At 47.5% G+C, this 20,711-nt stretch overlaps 1 protein-coding gene across 1 annotated transcript in view; it reads right to left on the reverse strand.

The window, feature by feature from the left end:
- SH2B3 (SH2B adaptor protein 3) overlaps positions 1-9,971 on the reverse strand; it is a 71,829-nt gene extending 61,858 nt beyond the window's left edge. Inside the window, exon 1 of the mRNA XM_053401263.1 lies at positions 9,776-9,971. The gene's annotated coding sequence lies outside the window, so the exon portion shown is untranslated. The remainder of the gene's footprint in view (positions 1-9,775) is intronic.
- Positions 9,972-20,711: the final 10,740 nt, after the last annotated feature.

The following is a 20,711-nucleotide window of genomic DNA, read 5'->3' on the forward strand; positions in this document are numbered from 1 at the left end:
CTTGGCATTGTGGACGGTGATGGGAAGCCACAAAGTGCACACTGGCCAGGCCTGCTATGTCTCGCCATCGCTCTGTGTGCGCCAGCTCCCCAACCCAAACCTCTGGCTGAGCACGAAACTTGAAACACAAGATGCCCACCGTTCCTGATCTACTCAGAGAACCGCCAACAAACTTCTGAGAAACACCAACCCGTCCCCAGAATGCAGCCAATCTGGGCACTGCAAACAACCACATCCAGGGTTCTGTCACTCGCACACTTAGCTGGCTTTCAGCTAACAGGTTGTAAAAATAAATGCTGACCTTGCAAGGAAAAGTAGGGAAAGGTATATCGTGGAAGTTCACGACAGGACACTAAAGTTTTCTCCAATGTGCAAAGTGTGCGTATGTTCACGCACACACACCTTTTCATAAAAGGCCCCTCACTACTAACAAAAAATTGTCATTACAGTCGTACCTTGGTTTTCGAACAGCTTAATTCTCGAACGTTTTGGCTCCCGAACACCGTAAACCCAGAAGTAACTATTCCGGTTTGCGAACTATTTTTCGAAGCCGAATTTCCGACGGGGCTTCCGATTGGCTGCAGGAGGATTCCGTTCGACTTCCAAGGTACGACTGTATTTGTATTGAATTTGGAGAACAGGCAATACCACTGTTGATCGCTAAAGTATGCCTGTTTCCAGTCTCTCAATCTGCAGGCATTCTTTAATATTTTTAACACTGGCCTGTTAATTTTGGTAGCACTAAGCAGCCTTCCAAACCCCTCCCCTGGCTGTTTCTTCTCAGCATTTGATAGTCAGAGGTACATTGCCTTGGGCTATGGAGGTTCCATTTAGCTGTCATGGTTAGCATATCGGACGTGGACACAGGAACCCTGGCTCTCGACTTCTTACAGTCCTCCGGAATTGCGAGCCACGGCTCTTTGTATCCATCCTTAATCTTCCCGGCATATGATACCAGCAAGTCACAACAAGAGGCTCTGAGACTTCAAAAAGGCCGAGGCAAATCCCTCACAGATGATCCTCCTGGATGTTATCCAGATATGGCATCAGCTCCCAGGGGGATGGGCGGAGAAAAGGGAGACGGTCTTTCATTTTAACCTGCAACCCACTGAGGACATTCCAAACAAATAAGCCTTTGAGAAACCCAGTCCGCTCTGCTCTCATATGACCAGGATGAGGGGAGAAAGTGTCTTGGGTGGGGGAAGGCACCAAAATCACAAACCCAACTGCAGAGATTATCCAAAGACCGCTCTTCTTACCCACAAACCTAGTCAATAATAATAAAAACATTTTTTTTAAAAGTTTAAAAGTGTTGAGCCATAAATAAACTAGCAACGAGCGCAAGTTAAATGAGTTCTAGTATTGTCCCACCCCACTTATAATTTTTTTTTTTTTTGCATTTATGCACTACAATCCCCACCCACATATGAAGTTTGAAACCAATTACCAATGATCTGGAATGCATAATCCCAGAGGGAGGCACACCCGGTCCCATCCTGACTCGCTCTGCCCACAGTGACTTTTCAAATAGGCAAAGAGAACAGGAGAAGATGGTTCACTTGATATATTCCACAATTCACGGAGGGTAAGGCTGTCCGTAGCTATGAGTCGTGATGGTTGTTTCACACCCACCAACATTTCTGCTGTGCTGCGAGACGCAGTGGTAGCCCTTAGCTCAGAGGGCTTTATAAGGAGATGAGGCTAATATGACTGAGGAGGGGGTGGGTCTATTGACCACAGGTCCCATCAGCCCCAGCTGGTAATAAATCGGGTAACTAATAATTCGCTGTGGGTTAAACCACAGAGCCTAGAACTTGCTGATCAGAAGGTTGGTGGTTCGAATCCCCTCAACGGGGTGAGCTCCCGTTGCTCGGTTCCTGCTCCTGCCAACCTAGCAGTTCGAAAGCACGTCAAAGTGCAAGTAGATAAATAGGTACCACTCCGGTGGGAAGGTAAACGGCGTTTCTGTGCGCTGCTCTGGTTCGCCAGAAGCGGCTTAGTCATGCTGGCCACATGACCCGGAAGCTGTACGCCGGCTCTCTCGTCCAATAAAGCGAGATGAGCGCCACAACCCCAGAGTTGGTCATGACTGGACTTAATGGTCAGGGGTCCCTTTACCTAATAATTTGCTGCCCTTTGGGAATACCCCAAATCAGCTAACCGAGGCAGCTGCCTCACTCGGCTTAATGGTAGGGGCCAGCTTAGCCCAAGAGACATTGTTGTTACGAGTGTGTACCTGGACTCCGAGGTACGCAGCCAGCACTCAGGTGTATATTCATATGCACACTGCTGAGAGATTTAGGATCTTTTGCTGGAGTTATGATGTGTGCTTTTTTAAGGGTGTGTATGTCAACAATCTTATGCCCACAAGAAGCTCTCACACAAAGAAATAAAAAAGGCTTGGTTTATTACAAAAAATAGGAGGGACAGAATATATAAAAATGCTGCTTTAGACAGCAAAGCTACAGTCTAAGCAGGTAGCATATAACAATATCTAACACACCTTGATTAAGGAGTCGAAGATTCCCTAACTAGTCTAAAAGACTACAGAAGAATGGACATGACAATTTTGCTATAAACCCACACTATGAGGAGGAGAAAAGAAAGTATACCTGTCCTTAAAGCAAACCAGAGGAGCGCTGAATAAGTTCTGTCCTGTTGGAGCTACGAGAGCCCAATTAATATTTGCATCTATTTATTTTTTAATACCCTTTTTGCCAAGGCATGCCAGTGGAGAGGGTAGCGAATTGTGAAATTTCTATGATTTCCATAGATACTTCTGGAATTTCCTGCCCTGGTTCTCACCTTGCCCATCTTAGTGAAGAATGAGCGATTACCTGAAACTAGGCGTCTTTGTTTGACATCCTTTACATCACCTTACCATTGGGTGGATGGATGAGGAGCTGAGTACAGTCGTACCTTGAGAGTCGAATGGAATCTGTTCCGGAAGTCCATTCGAATTCCAAAATGTTTGGAAACCAAAGCACAGCTTCTGATTGGCTGCAGGAAGTTCCTGCAGCCAATCGGAAGCCGCAGAAGCCCGCTGGATGTTTGGGTTCCAAAGAACGTTTGCAAATCGGAACACTCACTTCCGGGTTTGTGGCGTTCAGGAGCCAAAACGTCCGAGCACGGCCAGATGAGGCCCTAAGCTACTGAAGGTAATGGGGCCCTTTATATGTCCAGCTGTCCTTTGTCAACAACAAATTGTTCCTGTTTTTTGTGTTGTAAAAGGTAAAGGGACCCCTGACCATTAGGTCCAGTCGTGACCGACTCTGGGGCTGCGGCACTCATCTTGTTTTATTGGCCGAGGGAGCCGGCGTACAGCTTCCGGGTCATGTGGCCAGCATGACTAAGCCGCTTCTGGCGAACCAGAGCAGCGCACGGAAACGCCATTTACCTTCCCGCCGGAGCGGTACCTATTTATCTACTTGCACTTTGATGTGCTTTTGAACTGCTAGGTTGGCAGGTGATGGGACTGAGCAATGGGAGTTCACCCCATCGCGGGGATTCGAACTGCCGACCTCCTGATCGGCAAGCCCTAGGCTCAGTGGTTTAGACCACAGCGCCACCCGCGTCCCTTTTTTGTGTTGAATGTACGCTATATGGTAATTTATGGACCTAATATGTATCTAAAGCCATTTGCCACTGTTGCTGTATGTAGGTTTTAATTTATTTGTTTTTTATCGTATATTTTCCAAATGTACATTCAGTTTTCCCCCTTTAAATTTTCTGGGGGCCCCCAAGAGAGTGGGGCCCTAAGCTATAGCTTGTTTAGCTTATACAGTCATACCTCGGGTTGAAGTTGCTTCAGGTTGAGCGCTTTCGGGTTGCACTCTGCGGCGACCAGGAAGTAACGGAATGCGTTACTTCTGGGTTTCGCCACTTGCGCATGCGTAGACGGGTCAAAATGACGTCACACACATGCGTGGAAGTGGCAAACCGCAAAATGCACATGCGCAGACGCGGGTTGCGTTTGCTTCAGGATGCGAATGGGGCTCCGAAACGGATCCTGTTCGCATCCTGAGGTACCGCTGTACGTAAACCCAGCACTATGTCCGAGTACCAAGGCGTTTGCGAGCCAAGGTACGACTGTATTTACCTGACAGCTAAATTTGCATGTGTTAATCATTAAATCAGATGTGTGTGGATATTCCTGAATGCCTTTCAGCAGGGGGCTGGAATCTGGCTGGTTCCATAGTCACCAAAGCTCATCTCTGGAGGGTCTCATGTCGTATTAGAGTTATGTCAATCTTATGCCATGACCTACAGAGATAAACCATATCATAAATTCAGATTCACGCACACCTCCTTACACTTCTTGCTCTATAATGAGACGCTGCTTTCTGGGAACAGGCCAGGGGACAGTTGGTTTGGACAACTGCTCCCATCAGCCCCAGTCAGGAGAGCGTCAGACTGCTTCAAAGCAATTCTCCTTTCTCCCTGCCTGCACCCTCAAGCACTCCCCTCCCTCCATAGGAGCATTCAAGGCCTCTTCTCCAGTTTCCTTGACAGCTAATCCTGGCCTCAGGTTGTTGCAATCCCTTGGCACCTGTAGAGGCCAGTCACCTGTACAGGTGGTGTCATCTCAATATGAATATTGTGGAGTGGGGGGGGGTAGGATAAATGCTCCAACATGGGGCAGAAATCCTAACTTCAGTGGTCTAATGAACCTTCAGCTCCACTTTTTGCTTATTCAGAAGTGTATTTTCTCACAGAGCATGGCCAAAGCTGGTGTTAAGTGGTTAGGGTGTTGGTCTAGGACCACAAGGGTCCAGGTTCAAATCCCTACTCAGCCACAATGGCCCAGAAAATTGCCTTCCAGCCCTAACCCACCTCACAGGGTTCTTGATAGGGTGGGTGCGTGGGGGTGGAAAACGAACAACACTCCCTATATCTTGGACCCTAAATTACAGTGGTACCTTGGGTACTTACCTAATTCTTTCTGGAGGTCCGTACTTAACCTAAAACTGTTCTTAACCTGAAGCACCACTTTAGCTAATGGGGCCTCCTGCTGACACCGTGCCGCCGGAGCACAATTTCTGTTCTCATCCTGAAGCAAAGTTCTTAACCCGAGGTAATATTTCTGGGTTGGAGGAGTCTGTAACCTGAAGCGTATGTAACCTGAAGAGTATGTAACCCGAGGTACCACTGTAATTGCAAATTAAAAGGAAAAGTCCCAATCACCTTCTAAATCCGGCCCACGGATGGTCCTGGAATTAGTGTGTTTTTACATGAGTTGAATGTTTCCTTTTATTTAAAATGCATCTCTGGGTTATTTGTGGGGCCTGCCTGGTGTTTTTACATGAGTAGAATGTATGCTTTTATTGAAAATGCATCTCTGGGTTATTTGTGGGGCATAGGAATTTGTTCATTTTTTCCTTCAAAATATAGTCCGGCCCCCCACATGGTCTGAGGGACGGTGGACCGGCCCCCTGCTGAATAGGCTGCTGACCCCTGGTCCAAACTAATAAACAAGGTCCAGACCAGGGGTAGGCAAACTAAGGCCCAGGGGCCGGATCCAGCCCAATCGCCTTCTAAATCTGGCCTGTGGACAGTCCAGGAATCAGCGTGTTTTTACATGAGTAGAACGTGTGCTTTTATTGAAAATGCATCTCTGGGTTATTTGTGGGGCATAGGAATTTGTTCGTTTTTTTCTTCAAAATATAGTCCGGCCCCCCACATGGTCTGAGGGACGGTGGACCGGCCCATGACTTTAAAAGTTTGCTGACCCCTGTATAATACAGTTAAAGCACATTGTGTTTGTTGGGTTGGAGAGGGTCACAAGGTGACTAAAAAGAGCCTTAACAAGAGTAGCATTGGGTGTAAGAGGAATAGTGATAAAGGGGGAGAGATTTGGATCACCCTGAACCAGAAAACACAGCCATCCTTCAAAATCTGCACTTCTCACAATTTTGTGGTGCAGTTCTCCGGCCAAATTTATATATATTAAGGGGAAGATTGCCTAACACCATCTATAGCAATGAAATATCACTAAAATGCATTATGCTAGGTGGGGCGAAATTACATTTTAAAATGTTGGTTATTAGGAACGATTCACAATAAACAGCTGGTGAATTTTCATGACAACTTCTAAAGAGAAAAATCGCAACAACAAAAAAGAAGAGTTGGAAATCAAAATTGACGGATTTGCCACCTGTGGCTGGAGAATTTCAGTACATGTATTCAGTATTGTGGGGGGGTGGGGAGATAAATTCATTCTCTGCCCTGCAGTCCTGAAAGGCATAGCAAAGCCACTGGCCATCTTTTGCACCAGGGCAGCCTAGCAAAGGCCAAAGGATCACACCAACCAATTCTTCTTTTTTCCACATACACTCAGAACACAGACTTTCAAGAATATCTTAGTGGATTTAAGGGGAAACACAGGAAATGACTGACAACTGAAGCACTTTTTTTGTTTCTGTTTTTCAGAGATGGGTCAAATGCAACTAATGGCTGGACTAATTCCACAAAAGCACATACATTAGCATTGCACGTAGAAAAGAGAAGCCTGACATTCTCAGCTTTAATTTACGTAGTTTGTGGGTTTTTTGGTGTGTGTTTTTCAAGTTTCTAGTCATTGAAGAGGAAGGGTTGCTGCAACCTTATTTGGCAGTGGGGCAGGGAAGATTTGAGGGGGGGGGCGGGGTGTTCGTGATTGTGTCTAGGACCAAAGGGCCGCAGTGTGGGGGGGGGGGGGCTACATGAAGGAACTGGGAACACCCATTTGAGAGCCTGCAATTTTGCTGACATTGCATGTGAAATATATTGGTTGTATTTATTTATTCTGTCCATTTATATAGCCTGGCTTTTAAAAACGTTGCTTTTGTCCAAATGTGCGTCATCCCCACCACCACCACATCTCGCATCTCAGTTCTTCACAACTATCAAGACCTGTAAGATTTCTCCTGCCACACATGCGGTTAAGAGTTACCAACTTTTCACCTTTTACACATGCAGAAATCTAGCAGACAAAAGGTTTTCCAGGCACGGAGAGAAAAAGTTAAGAGAGGGAAAGTGTCTCTGTGTTTTGTGTTCTATTTTAGCTGCCCAGTCAAAAAGGCAGAGGTTCCCTGGCCCAAACTGGCAACCCTCCAAGCAGCAGCACATTTTGCATCGAGGTGCATGGAGGCCACCCCATGCCAGGCAGCAGGCAGAGAGGACACCCCCCCCAACTTAGGGGTGGCAGGTTCAAATACCGACCAGCTTGTTAAATCAAATTACCTAGTCAGGGGGAGGTGAGTCTTCAATATTTCACGTTTGGATTTTCAATTAAAACCCTTCCCTGGAAAGGCTAATGTCTGAATGACAACTGGTCTGGGAAAAGTATTGGGCGGATGCCCTGATCGGATTTTAACTGGACTGAACGAACTGGGCATCTGCATGCAGCGGGAAGATTTTTGGATTTGGCAGAAACATCAGTCTGTGAAGAGATGCTGCGAACCTACGGAGAGGAATCTTGGACTTAAAAATCACACAGAAACACACTGTTTTGAGCTATCTTGCTTGCTGGAACAACTCAGAGGCTGCGGAAAATACATTGGTACCTCGCGTTAAGTACTTAATTTGTTCCAGAGGTCCGTTCTTAACCTGAAGCACCACTTTAGCTAATGGGGCCTCCTGCTGCCGCCGCGCTGTCGGAGCCCGATTTCTGTTCTCATCCTGAAGCAAAATTCTTAACCCGAGGTACTATTTCTGGGTTAGCGGAGTCTGTAACCTGAAGCGTGTGTAACCCGAGGTACCACTGTAATGAGGATTAACATCAGAATGGCTTATGGGAACTATCGGGAATGATTATGAAAAGCAGTAGAAGTATGAGGTGATCAGATCCCGCCCCCCCCCCGACCATGGTGAAGTCCCCCCGAAAATTTTTATAATTTGGCATAATATTTGATCTGTTGGGTTATTGAATAATATGCATAATTCGGAATATATGATGTGGTTTGATTGGGTTGTTAAAATGGACAATTTAATAAATATTATTTAAAAAAATAATAATCGGGGTGGCAGGTTCATACATTTAAAAGGGGTGGGGTTCTGGGGAAGGTCTCCCACGCACGAGATTGTACATTTAATTGGTCGAAGATTCCAGCGGCCAGATTCCTGGCTGGGTTGCTTTCACATCTCATAGAACTCTCCCTGTGAAATAGCTGCACTGATTGCCGTTTTGTTTCCTGGCCCAATTCAAGGTGCTCACATTGGTGTTTAAAGCCCTCAGTGACTCAGGCCTCAAACACCTGAAAGACCACCTACAGACTAAGGCTACCAGACGTCCCCGTTTCCCCGGGACAGTCCCCGGATTTACAAACCAGTCCCCATACAAAATCCATTGAAGTTGAAAAGTGTCCCCATATTCATTGAAAAAAATCTGGTAACCTTGCTACAGACCCTCTCAGGTACCAAGATAAACCACCCTTTTGTGTAGTTCCATCTCCCTCAGAATTTTAGGGTTGCTGGGGACACCCAGGGGCAGAGGGCATTCCCCGTGGCAGCCCCTAAAGTGTGGGGCTACCTCCCCACAGAGATGCGCCTGTCTGGCACCTTCATTGTACAGCATTCATTTCGGTGAATGCCGAAGATTCACTTCTCAACCCTGGCTTTTGGCGCTTGAGATGTGGTTATTTCTAGAACCCACCGTAATTCTGGGATTTTAAGTTCCTTCAAACAGTTATGCCTTGCATCTTGCAGTTATTCTTATAGATCATGGTTTGGTAATTATTATTAAGAGTGAATTTCTGTTTATCATTTGCTGATGTTTTTCGAGTTAATTTTATTGTGTGCTATTATATGCCAATAGATTATTGACTATTACAGTGGTACCACGGGTTAAGTACTTAATTCGTTCCAGAGGTCCGTTCTTAACCTGAAACTGTTCTTAACCTGAAGCACCACTTTAGCTAATGGGGCCTCCTGCTGCCGCTGCGCCGCCGGAGCCGGATTTCTGTTCTTATCCTGAAGCAAAGTTCTTAACCTGAAGCACTATTTCTAGGTTAGCAGAGTGTGTAACTTGAAGCGTATGTAACCCGAGTTACCACTGTATTTCATTTAATATAAGTTGTACCACTTTAAAGTTACGTTTTATTACAACTTTTGTTATAACGTGTGTGTTCTTTGTTGTATATTTTGTTTCTTGTGAATAGCAATACAGAAAGGAGGTATACAAATTAAAAGTGAAATGAAATGTTCTAATTGCTGTGATCACCCCAAAATCTTGGGGTGAAATTGGGGGGGGGGGTAATAAATGCTCCTCCACTAATGATAACAATAATAAGCATTGAGGGAAGCAAGATGGCAGATCACAGCCATTCCCCAATGTATGCAGGAGAGCAGGGAAAAGCAGCTGCAAAAATCCTGCACTCTTCACATCTAAACCCAGCTGTCAGAAATCCAACAGGCGCAGCTTTCCCATCAGGACTAATTTCCATGCTGCCTGCTGGCTAAAACGGCACCTCAGCTCAGCCTACCCACCCCTTAATATCCTGAGCTACCAGCCCCTCAGTACAAAGGAATGGGCACTCTGTCCATGCTCAGCAGCACTCTTTTTCTGTACTACAGCACAGGGGAAAACCCCGAGGTTTTTGGGTGGGGGCTCGTGTTTTGTCCCCAAGCAATCAACTTTGAATAAAAGATGCCCTTTTTATGGGGCGGGGGGATAGTCCTCAAGCAAGTACTGTAAACTCAAATTCGAAGTATTTCCCGGAGCAGAGGCGCGCTAGGTGAGCGGTCTGCTCCGAGGGAAGAAAAAAGGGGGAGCAGCAGAAAGTGGGGGTCCCCTTACCTGTAGGAGAAGCCGGCGCTCGTCCCGTGGCCCATGGTGCGCCTTGCCCGGCGCCCGTCCGCCCACAGCCCTCGCCGGGGCGGCAGCAGCAGCGAGGAGAGTCCGCCTCGTCGAGAGAGAGATACAATGCGGCGGCGAAGGGACCCGGCTCGCCTCGCCCCCTCCAGGCGCCCGGGCGGCGGTGGCGACGCCTTTTTCGGGCGGTTATGTAAAAGGCAGCCCGGGTCCGGGAAGGAAGGAGGAGCCGCCCCTCGGGGGCCGCGGGAGAGCCGGGCGGGCCGCGCGCTCTGGCGGCGAAAAGGCTCCTCGGGGCGCGTCGTCGGAGGGAGAAGTTGGCGCTCTGGCGCGCTCGGCGAGAAGCGCCCGGGCGCGCAGGGAAACTTTCTAGCGCCCAGTTTCGGTCCTCGAGAGCGGAAGGCGGCCGGGGTTGTGTAAGCGGGAGGGCCGCCGAGCCTCCGCCGCCCCGCATCTTTCCCACCCTCGGAGGCGGCTCTTCGCCTCGCCAGGAAACGGCGCGCAGGGGCGGAGGAGAAAGCGCGGAGAGGCGGCCGAGAGCGCACAGGAGTTGGAGAGGTCGCGGGGCTCCCCACGCGCCCCTGCTCGCCAGCTCCGTAGGGGAAGACTCCGGGTTCAAGTGTCTGCCGGCCCGTGTCGGTAATACTTGTCTGGATGGGCTCTGTATGAGGCAGCGCCTTGTTGGAGGAAGGGCGCAGTGGCAGAGCAGCAGCAGAAGGCTCGGGTTCCCTCGTCAGCATCTGAAAACCCCAAGTGCTGCTGCCCATCCGTGTCGGCAATACCAGTCTGGGTGGACTTCGTATGAAGCAGCTTCTTATTAGGGAAAGGGCCGAGCAGCTGCTTTGCTTGCAGAAAGCTCGGATCCAGTCCCCCCAAAGTACTGCTGCCAGCCCGTGTTGACAAAACTGGCCGGTATGAGGCAGCTTGTTGTTAGGGGAAGGGTTGTGTAGCGCAGTGGCAGGGCAGCAGCTTTGCTTGCAGAAGGCTCTGGGTTCAGTCCTTAGCACCTGAAATCCTGGAGAATGCTGCCAGTCAGTGTCAGCAATACTAGTCTGGGCAGACCAGCAGCTTGAAGAAGGATAAGGCAGCTGCTTTTTTCCATTCAAAATATTTTAACTGAAATTTTAACAGACATAAAAGAGATGTGCAACATACAACGTGAATAAAAACCTTTTGTCACATCAACCAAGGGAAGAGTTATTTGCAAGCGACCTTTACTTTTTCTGGCTGGGAGTGCAGGAGAGAGGGGCCCGGAGGGGGGGGGGAGAGTGAGAGGGTAAAATAAGGAGATAAAGAAGGAAAATTCAGTCCAGTTCTACCACATTGAGAATGCATCCTCCAGAATGAAGCATCACCTCTAGGACAGCGCAAGCTTTGCTGTTTGTTTATAAAGTTGATGAAAAGTTGCCAGATTACCGTACTAAAAACTGGCCTTTTTTGGTTGTGCCTCACATCAGTCGAGCCGTGCCAGTTTTGCGTACAGGGTGGCGTGCCAAACTCAATGAAGCCACTTGTCAGAAGCCACCCAGAGTGGCTGGGGCAACCTAGTCAGATGGGCAGGATAAAAATATTAATTTATTATTACTTGTGGTATGACATATGTGGTTTGCATCTTTCCAACGAGTTGCTAATTCTGATCTAGCAGCTGCCTGCAGCAACGCTGATTGAGTTTTTGTGTTAACAATTGCCAATAATGTAAGGTTACCAGATTTTTTTCCAATGAATCCAGGGACACTTTTCAACTTCAATGGATTTTATATGGGGACTAATTTGTAAATCCGGGGACTGTCCATGGGAAACGGCGATGTCTGGCAACCTTACAAGAATGCTATCATGGGACCTGAAATCATCACCCATCGTCACTTTTAATTTGCATACCGCCTTTCTATCTTACAATACTCAAGGCGGTTTACAAGCTGAAGAAACAAAGAATGTACACCTTATAACAATCTAATGCAATGCAAAAATGTGATAATGAAACAGCTTTAAAATAAGCAATCTACATCAAATAAAGTAACATTCAACAATCATTAGAATAGTATAGAATAACAATAAAGGTAAAGGGACCCCTGACCATTAGGTCCAGTCGTGGCCGACTCTTGGGTTGCAGCCCTCATCTCGCTTTATTGGCTGAGGGAGCCGGCGTACAGCTTCCGGGTCATGTGGGCAGCATGACTAAGCTTCTGGAGAACCAGAGCAGTGCATGGAAACGCCATTTACCTTCCCGCCGGAGCGGTACCTATTTATCTACTTGCACCTTGACATGCTTTCGAACTGCTAGGTTGGCAGGAGCAGGGACCGAGCAACGGGAGCTCACTCCATTGCGGGGATTCGAACCACCGACCTTCTGATCAGCAAGCCCTAGGCTCTGTGGTTTAACCCACAGTGCCATCAGCATATAAAAATTAAACAGAAACCCACTCTTAACAATTACAATAAATAATTTCGAAACTACAGTACAATCGGGACGCGGGTGGCGCTGTGGGTAAAACCTCAGCGCCTAGGACTTGCTGATCGCATGGTCGGCGGTTCGAATCCCCGCAGCGGGGTGCGCTCCTGTCGTTTGGTCCCAGTGCCTGCCAACCTAGCAGTTCGAAAGCACCCCCGGGTGCAAGTAGATAGATAGGGACCGCTTACCAGCGGGAAGGTAAACGGCGTTCCGTGTGCTGCGCTGGCTCGCCAGATGCAGCTTGTCACGCTGGCCACGTGACCCGGAAGTGTCTGCGGACAGCGCTGGCTCCCGGCCTCTAGAGTGAGATGAGCGCACAACCCTAGAGTCTGGCAAGACTGGCCCGTACGGACAGGGGTACCTTTACCTTTACAGTACAATCAATAAAACAACTGCAAGCCACAGTGCATAAAATAATGCAATACAAATTGAGAAGCAGAGACTGGAGGGTGAGGCAAGGCAGTTGGAAGAAGGCCTTACCTGATGGAGTCCCTTCCCTCCCAGTTCTTCCTCCAGGAACAAGTTCTTTATGAAATCACAGGTGGGATGGTAAACGCCTTGTTCCAGAAATGGCTCGTCTTCTCACAACTCCACTTAGGCAGCTTCTTGTTAGGGGAAGGGCTGTAAGGCTGCAGCTCAATGAGAGAGCACCTGCTTTGCAGGCAGAAGGTTCTGGGTTCAATCCCTGACGTGTCCAGGTAGGGCAAGGTGTGTCCTCTGCCCGAAACCCTGGAGAGATGCTACCAGTCAGAGTTGTTGTTGTTGTTTAGTCGTTTAGTGGTGTCCGACTCTTCATAACCCCCTGGACCAGAGCATGCCAGGCACTCCTGTCTTCAACTGCCTCCCGCAGTTTGGTCAAACTCAAGAACACTGTCGCACCATCTCGTCCTCTGTCGTCCCCTTCTCCTTGGGCCCTCCATCTTTCCCAGTATCAGGGTCTTTTCCAGGGAGTCTTCTCTTCTCATGAGGTGGCCAAAGTATTGGAGCCTCAGCTTCAGGATCTGTCCTTCCAGTGAGCACTCAGGGCTGATTTCCTTCAGAATGGAGAGGTTTGATCTTCTTGCAGTCCATGGGACTCTCAAGAGTCTCCTCCAGCACCAGAATTCAAAAGCATCAATTCTTTGGCAATCAGCCTTCTTTATGGTCCAGCTCTCACTTCCATACCTCACTACTGGGAAAACCATAGCTTTAACTATACGGACCTTTGTTGGCAAGGTGATGTCTCTGCTTTTAGACAATCCTAAGATAGATGGAACAACATCAGCCTAACTCCAGGTAAAGCAGTTTCCTAGGTTCCTAAACAGATGAACCGACCCACAACTTGGGACTGAAAAAGGGTCTGGACAAATTCACGGAAGAAGCCATGGCGTGGGGGACCACGGTTGCCTCTGAGGTAGTTGGGGCAAATGGGCAGGGATGGGATTCTGTGCTCAGCCCATGCTTGGAGGTTGCTGAGACTAGATGGGGCCTTTGCAAAGTATGCTCTGAAGTTCTCGTGGAACTGGCACCCCCCAGGCCACTGCCAGCCAGAGCCTGGGGCTTGGAAGTCTCTCACACCTGCTAACAGAGATGATGATGATGATGATATAATAATAATAATAATAATAATAATAATAATAATAATAATAATAGACATAAACTTTTATTTATATCAAGGCCGAAGTCAGGCTCAGTGCAGCTAATATCAGATATATAACATTAGTATAAAAATCAAACAATAATTAAATTACCTCCTAAAAGCAGGTCAAATCAAATTAAAGTCTAATTCAGATGTCAGCAAACCTTTTCAGCAAGGGACTGGTCCACTGTCCCTCAGACCTTGTGGGGGGCCGGACTGTTTTTTTGGGGGGGGAGATGAATGAATTTCTATGCCTCACAAATAACCCAGAGATGCATTATCAATAAAAGCACACATTCTATTCGTGTAAAAACACCAGGCAGGCCCCACAAATAACCCAGAGATGCATTTTAAATAAAAGGGCACATTCTACTCATGTAAAAACACACTGATTCCCAGACCGTCTGCAGGCCAGATTGAGAAGGCGATTGGGCCGGATCTGGCCCCCGGGCCTTAGTTTGCCTAAAAAGGGAAAGGGACCCATGACCATTAGGTCCAGTTGTGGACGACTCTGGGGTTGCGGCTCTCATCTTGCTTTATTGGCCGAGGGAGCCGGCGTACAGCTTCCGGGTCATGTGCCCAACATGACTAAGCAGCTTCTGGCGAACCAGAGCAGTGCACGGAAACGCTGTTTACCTTCCTGCCGGAGCGGCTTTCGAACTGCTAGGTTGGCAGGAGCAGGGACCGAGCAACGGGAGCTCACTCCATTGCGGGGATTCGAACCGCCGACCTTCTGATTGGCAAGCCCTAGGCTCTGTGTTTTAACCCACAGCGCCACCCATGTCCTTAGTTTGCCTACCCCTGGTCTAATTAGATGGCTTTCCGCAGGGTTAGGGTTGGGAACAGTAAGTGCTCATTGGCCCAACTGTTTACGCTGATCTTATATGGATGGGCCTGTGAGAATGCTGGGAGGCCTCTTTCATATTCTTATACAAAAAGAAAAGGGGAGTCAGGCTGAGCCCTGACCAAAGGCCTGGCGGAACAACTCCGTCTTGCAGGCCCTGCGGAAAGATGTCAGATCCTGCAGGGCCCTGATCTCTTGTGGCAGAGCGTTCCACCAAGCCGGGGCCAAGGCCGAAAAGGCCCTGGCCCTGGCCGAGGCCAGCCTAATCTCTCTGTGGCCTGGGATCTCCAAGGTGTTATTATTTGCAGACCGTAAGGTCCTCCATGGGGCGTACCAGGAGAGGCGGTCCGTAGGTATGAGGGTCCTAGGCCGTATAGGGCTTTAAAGGTTAAAACCAGCACCTTGAACCTGATCCTGTACTCCACTGGGAGCCAGTGCAGCTGATATAGCACTGGATGAATGATATAATTTTTCTGTTCCAAAGCAAGAGATGTGAAGGAGAGAAATGGTGTTTATGTGTGTGTGTGCATGGCTGGAATTGTAGATAAACTGAATTAGGCAGTGCTTTTTTCCTTTAAAAAGTGTTTAGGGGTACTCTCGTTTTGACTCAAGAAAACCAGCATTTTATAGTTCAAATCGGGGAAAGTAAATAGACAAAAGTACAAAGATTCCTAAAATGTTTAGGGGGGAAAAAGAACCGGAATTAGGATTCTCTTCCCTAGCCTAACAAATACCAGGTGCAATTGCTTATTGTGCAGCCAGCGCCCCCTGCAGGTCAAATATCCAAAATCTTCCCCATGGAATCAGAATTGTATAATTGCTAGGGGAGGGGACAGTAGCTCTGCTGTGGGACATGTGCTCCTTCTGGGATCGTCTGTCCTCCTTTGGCCCCACCCTGCAGTCAGCTCTCAGCTGTGGCTCCTGGAAGCTGTCAGCATGCGACAGACAGTGGCCACACCTGGAGAACGGCTTCGGCAGGCCGGCTAAACCAGGTGTGGGGAGCGGATGGGTTTCAAATCCTTGATGAGCTAGGAACTTCCCTTGTCATTGAAGACAGACTCCAGGGAATTGACCAAAGGTCAAGAATTTTCTATGTGCTGGAGAGGGAAGTGAGAGGCCGATAGGGCTCATCAACCTGGGAAGGGAGCCCGTCTAGGAGAAGATAACTCTGAAAACCTCTGAAATAAATAAATTAAGGTCTTATGTATATAATAAAGGTTCATAAATGTACCAAGCAAACACGTACATAGATATATAGGCCACATGTCTGAAGCTGCACAGGAGAGCAGCCATGGAGCCATTTTGACACCCAGGCTGACCAGGTGTTTTCTCTGCAAGGTCAAATGTCTCCCCATTGTCTTTTCCTTCACAAATCCTGTCTTAAGGATGTATCTGTGTATGAATAGGGTGAGCCTGTGACCTGGCTCAGGAACTAAGTATTTATCATTACAAAAGACTGGCCAGGCTCCCCAGGGTATCAATCCAGTAAGCATTAACAGGTAACCTGCCAGACAGGAGGTAAACAAGCCACTCAGATTTCTGCTGTAGACCGCCCTTTCTGTGATGTAGGTATGATGTTTCTGGGGGTGGTCTTGGGCTCCAAGGTGGGCAATTTAAAATGTCTATATAAGGGTGGACACACCTTGGTTCTGGGTCCTCCTCCTTTTGTTTGTTTTTTCCTCCGACTGATGGAGAACCTACAAAGGACTCTATGAGGGCTCTTGTGTCCCCCATAAGGGAATAAGGGCAGATTTTCATTTATTACACCTCCATTGCCTTGCAGATGTTGTAAACAAAAATCTGCTCTTTTTTCCCTTATGGGGTATCCAAGAGCCCATATAGAGTCCTTACATAGGTTCCCTATTGGTAGGAGAAAATAACAGAGGCCAACCAGAGAATATTGAGAAGCAAAGCAGCTAGTAAGCTTGACCTTTATTGATCTGTTGCAACAGGGTGCTCCCCTCACACACAGGAAAGGAGGAGGAACCCAGAACCAAAGGTGTGTCCGCCCTTATATAGACATTTTAAATTGCCCACCTTGGAGCCCAAGACCCCCCCCCCCCACATACATCATGCCTACATCACAGAAAGGGCGGTCTACAGCAGAAATCTGAGTGCATTGTTTACCTCCTGTCTGCCAGGTTATCTGTTAATGCTTACTTGATTGGATACCCTGGAGAGCCTGGCCAGTCTTTTGTAATGATAAATACTTAGTTCCTGAGCCAGGTCACAGGCCCACATCTTAAATGTGCCCTTAAGACAGGATTTGTGAGGAAAGAGACAATGGGGAGGTTTCCCACTTTGACCTTGCAGAGAAATATTTGAGGTCAATTTGTTCAGGACCTTTTTTCTGTGGGGTTTCAGACATGTGGTTTATATATTTATGTACGTGTTTGCTTGGTACATTTATGAAGATTTATTACATACCTAAGACCTTAAAATTCTTATAACACAGATACACTCGTTCATGAGAAAGGCTTCAGGAGCAAACCCCAAGGAAAAATCTGTACCTGCTGCCTTGTGGACGTCTTTGGGAGAAGAAAAACTTTTCTTTATCTGCTTTCTCCAGGCTAGGCAGCACCGTTATCCCCCTCGATCACGACACCTGGAAGAGATTATCCACATTTAGCTTTCCAGGGACATGGCCACGTTGTAAAGGCCTGTGTCCAAATCAGAGAATTGTAGAGTTGGAAGGGACCACAAGGGTCATCTAGTCCAACCCCCTGCAGTGCAAACACTGAGTGGTGGGTGTGTTTTTTTGGTCCAGAGCTTTCCCCACAAAAACTCACTCTTTAGCGTTCAACCAGGCAGAGGGCCTTCTCGGTAGTGGTGCCCGCCCTGTGGAACGCCTTCCCGTCAGATGTCAAGGAAACAACCATCTGACTTTTAGAAGACGTCTGAAGGCAGCCATGTATTGGGAAATTTCTAATGTCTGATGTTTTATAATTCTTTATGTGTGCTGTAAGCTGCTCAGAGCGGCTGGGGAAACCAGCCAGATTGGTGGGGTATAATAATAATAATAATAATAATAATAATAATAATAATAATAGTCATAGGTAAAGGTAAAGGGACCCCTGACCATTAGGTCCAGTCGTGGACAACTCTGGGGTTGCGGCGCTCCTCTCGCTTTATTGGCCAAGGGAGCCAGCATACAGCTTCTGGGTCATGTGGCCTGCATGACTAAGCCGCTTCTGGCAAACCAGAGCAGCGCACGGAAACGCCGTTTACCTTCCCGCCGGAGTGGTACCTATTTATCTACTTGCACTTGGACGTGCTTTCGAACTGCTAGGTTGGCAGGAGCAGGGACTGAACAATGGGAGCTCACCCCGTCGCGGGGATTCGAACCACCAACCTTCTGATTGGCAAGTCCTAGGCTCTGTGGTTTAACCCACAGCGCCACCCGCATCCCTAATACAGTCATACCTTGGGTTAAATGTGCTTCGGGTTGAGCGTTTTCAGGTTACGCTCCGCGGCAACCCGGAAGTAACGGAATGCGTTACTTCTGGGTTTCGTCACTCGCGCATGCGCAGACGCTCAAAATGACATCACAGGCATGTGCAGAAGCGGCGCATTCTACCCAGGATGCGAACAGGGCTCCAGAACGGATCCCGTTCGCATCCAAAGGTACCACTGTAATTATCATCATCATCAGAGCAAACATCAATTCAGGTTTTTCACTTGCATTTGCTCCAATTCAGCTTTAAACAGCCGGTTTTTGCAGGGAAAACTGTGGACTAAAAAAAAAGGGGGGGAGGTTGGTCAGACATGGAGCTTTAAAGTGCAGATACAAAGAGTGGGAGAAAGGACAAGCCCTTGCTCTCTTTTTCTTGAAACTGAAAAGTCCCAAACAATGCAGCCTGGCTTTCTTTCGCCATGGGGAGTCGCTCCACCCCTTGATCATTTTGGTTACTGAAATATACTCAGAGTCGCAAAGTGATTTCATGCTCTTTATTCAGCTCATAGTGGTGAGGAGGAATGAAAGTCCCCTCAAAGTATCTGCTTTATATACATTATTTACACAATGGGCTACACATGATTGGCTAATTCCGGAATTCTACTGTAAGCCAATCAGGTTGTGGATTCACTTCTATCTGGAGCATGATTGGGTAGTTCCTGCCAACCAATCATACTGCTGCATTGTTCTAGGACCAATCAGACTGCTGCATTCTGAATCCTATTGTTCTAGGACCAATCAGACTGCTGCCTTTTGGATCCTATTGTTCTAGGACCAATCAGACTGCTGCCTTTTGGATCCTATTGTTCTAGGACCAATCAGACTGCTGCATTCTGAATCCTATTGTTCTAGGACCAATCAGACTGCTGCCTTTTGGATCCTATTGTTCTAGGACCAATCAGACTGCTGCCTTTTGGATCCTATTGTTCTAGGACCAATCAGACTGCTGCATTTTGAATCCTTTTGTTCTAGGACCAATCAGACTGCTGCCTTTTGGATCCTATTGTTCTAGGACCAATCAGACTGCTGCAGTTTGGATCCTATTCAACTCAGTACATAACAGTTACTCAGCAAGGGACGGTCAGGGGGCCCTCCCCCCCCCCCCGCAGCCCAGTGGGAAGAGCAGGGGCGAGAGTCTGCAGCAACATTGCAGCCAGCAGGAAGAGCAAACCTCACACCTTCTTCATGCGTTAGGCACAACCTAAAAATAACCCAAAATTCCAAGGAAAACAGCTGCCATTCCAACTCCTGTGTTTCAAGAAGAAGAGGCCACCGTGACCCCCCAGAGAAAGAGGAGCTGTGCAGAAAAGGTTGTTTTCATCCTGTGCAGCTGTTTTTTTTGGCACTTTCCCCCTTCTTTTTGAGTGTATAATCTCACCCACTCCTCTCTTAAGAAGTGAGAATTTGCAAGGGCAGGTTTACAGTTTGCAGCATTCGTATGATGTCTTTAGAGCGAAGAGAGCGTAAAGCATTTGCGTACAAGTAAATAATAATTTATGCGGGTGGCGGTGTGGGTTAAACCACAGAGCCTAGGGCTTGCCAATCAGAAGGTTGGCGGTTCGAATCCCCGCGACAGGGTGAGCACCCGTTTTTCAGTCCCTGCTCCTGCCCACTTAGCAGTTCGAAAACACATCAAAGTGCAAGTAGATAAATAGGTACCACTCCGGCGGGAAGGTAAACGGCATTTCCGTGCGCTGCTCTGGTTCGCCAGAAGCGGCTTAGTCATGCTGGCCACATGACCCGGAAGCTGTACGCTGGCTCCCTCGGCCAATAAAGCGAGATGAGCGCCGCAACCCCAGAGTTGGCCATGACTGGACCTAACGGTCAGGGGTTCCTTTACCTTTAAATAATAATGACTAAAATAAGAAGTTACGCCAGAAACCCTACCAAGCACCAACTACATGCAGAGTTTGTAAATAAACAAAGCTCAAGCGCCACCTGGTGGCCGCCACCATGATTGCTCTGAGCCAATGGAAACCATCAGAAAATGTACCACAAATACATACAGCGTGTCCGTAATTTACGTTCACAACTTTATGCAGGTGGGGAATAAATAAGTAAATAGAGAGCAGGGGAAACATTAGAATACAAACACATTTGCAGAAAAACATATGCAATTTGTTTCAATAATGCACAATTATGCCTTACTTATTGTTTATAGTTTTAGCTACATAAAATTATAAAATCCAATAAAAATATTAAAAATAAATCGATCAATGCACAAAGCAATCCCCAACAGCAGCAGTAGAAATATCATGCAGAAAAAGTCAGCCCCAATAGCACAGTTGGTTAAGAGTGTGTTAAGAGTTAAGAGACCAAAAGTTCATCGAAGATTGGGGAAAAATTTCAGATTATTTGAAATGTATATGTGATGAGCAAACAACGCTAGTGGGATTTCAAGAAGCTCTGTGAATGATTGAGGAATATTGTGTTGAAGAAAAATAAGAGGGTGAAGGTATGTAAATTGCAATATAAAAATTAGGAAATGTCTAACTGAAAAATTGAATAATGGGTGATTGTTAGGCTGAAGGAAGTTCAAAAGAGAAAATATGTGAT

The sequence above is a fragment of the Podarcis raffonei genome, chromosome 8 (genome assembly GCF_027172205.1).
Source record: "Podarcis raffonei isolate rPodRaf1 chromosome 8, rPodRaf1.pri, whole genome shotgun sequence".
Taxonomy (NCBI): Eukaryota; Metazoa; Chordata; class Lepidosauria; order Squamata; family Lacertidae; genus Podarcis; species Podarcis raffonei.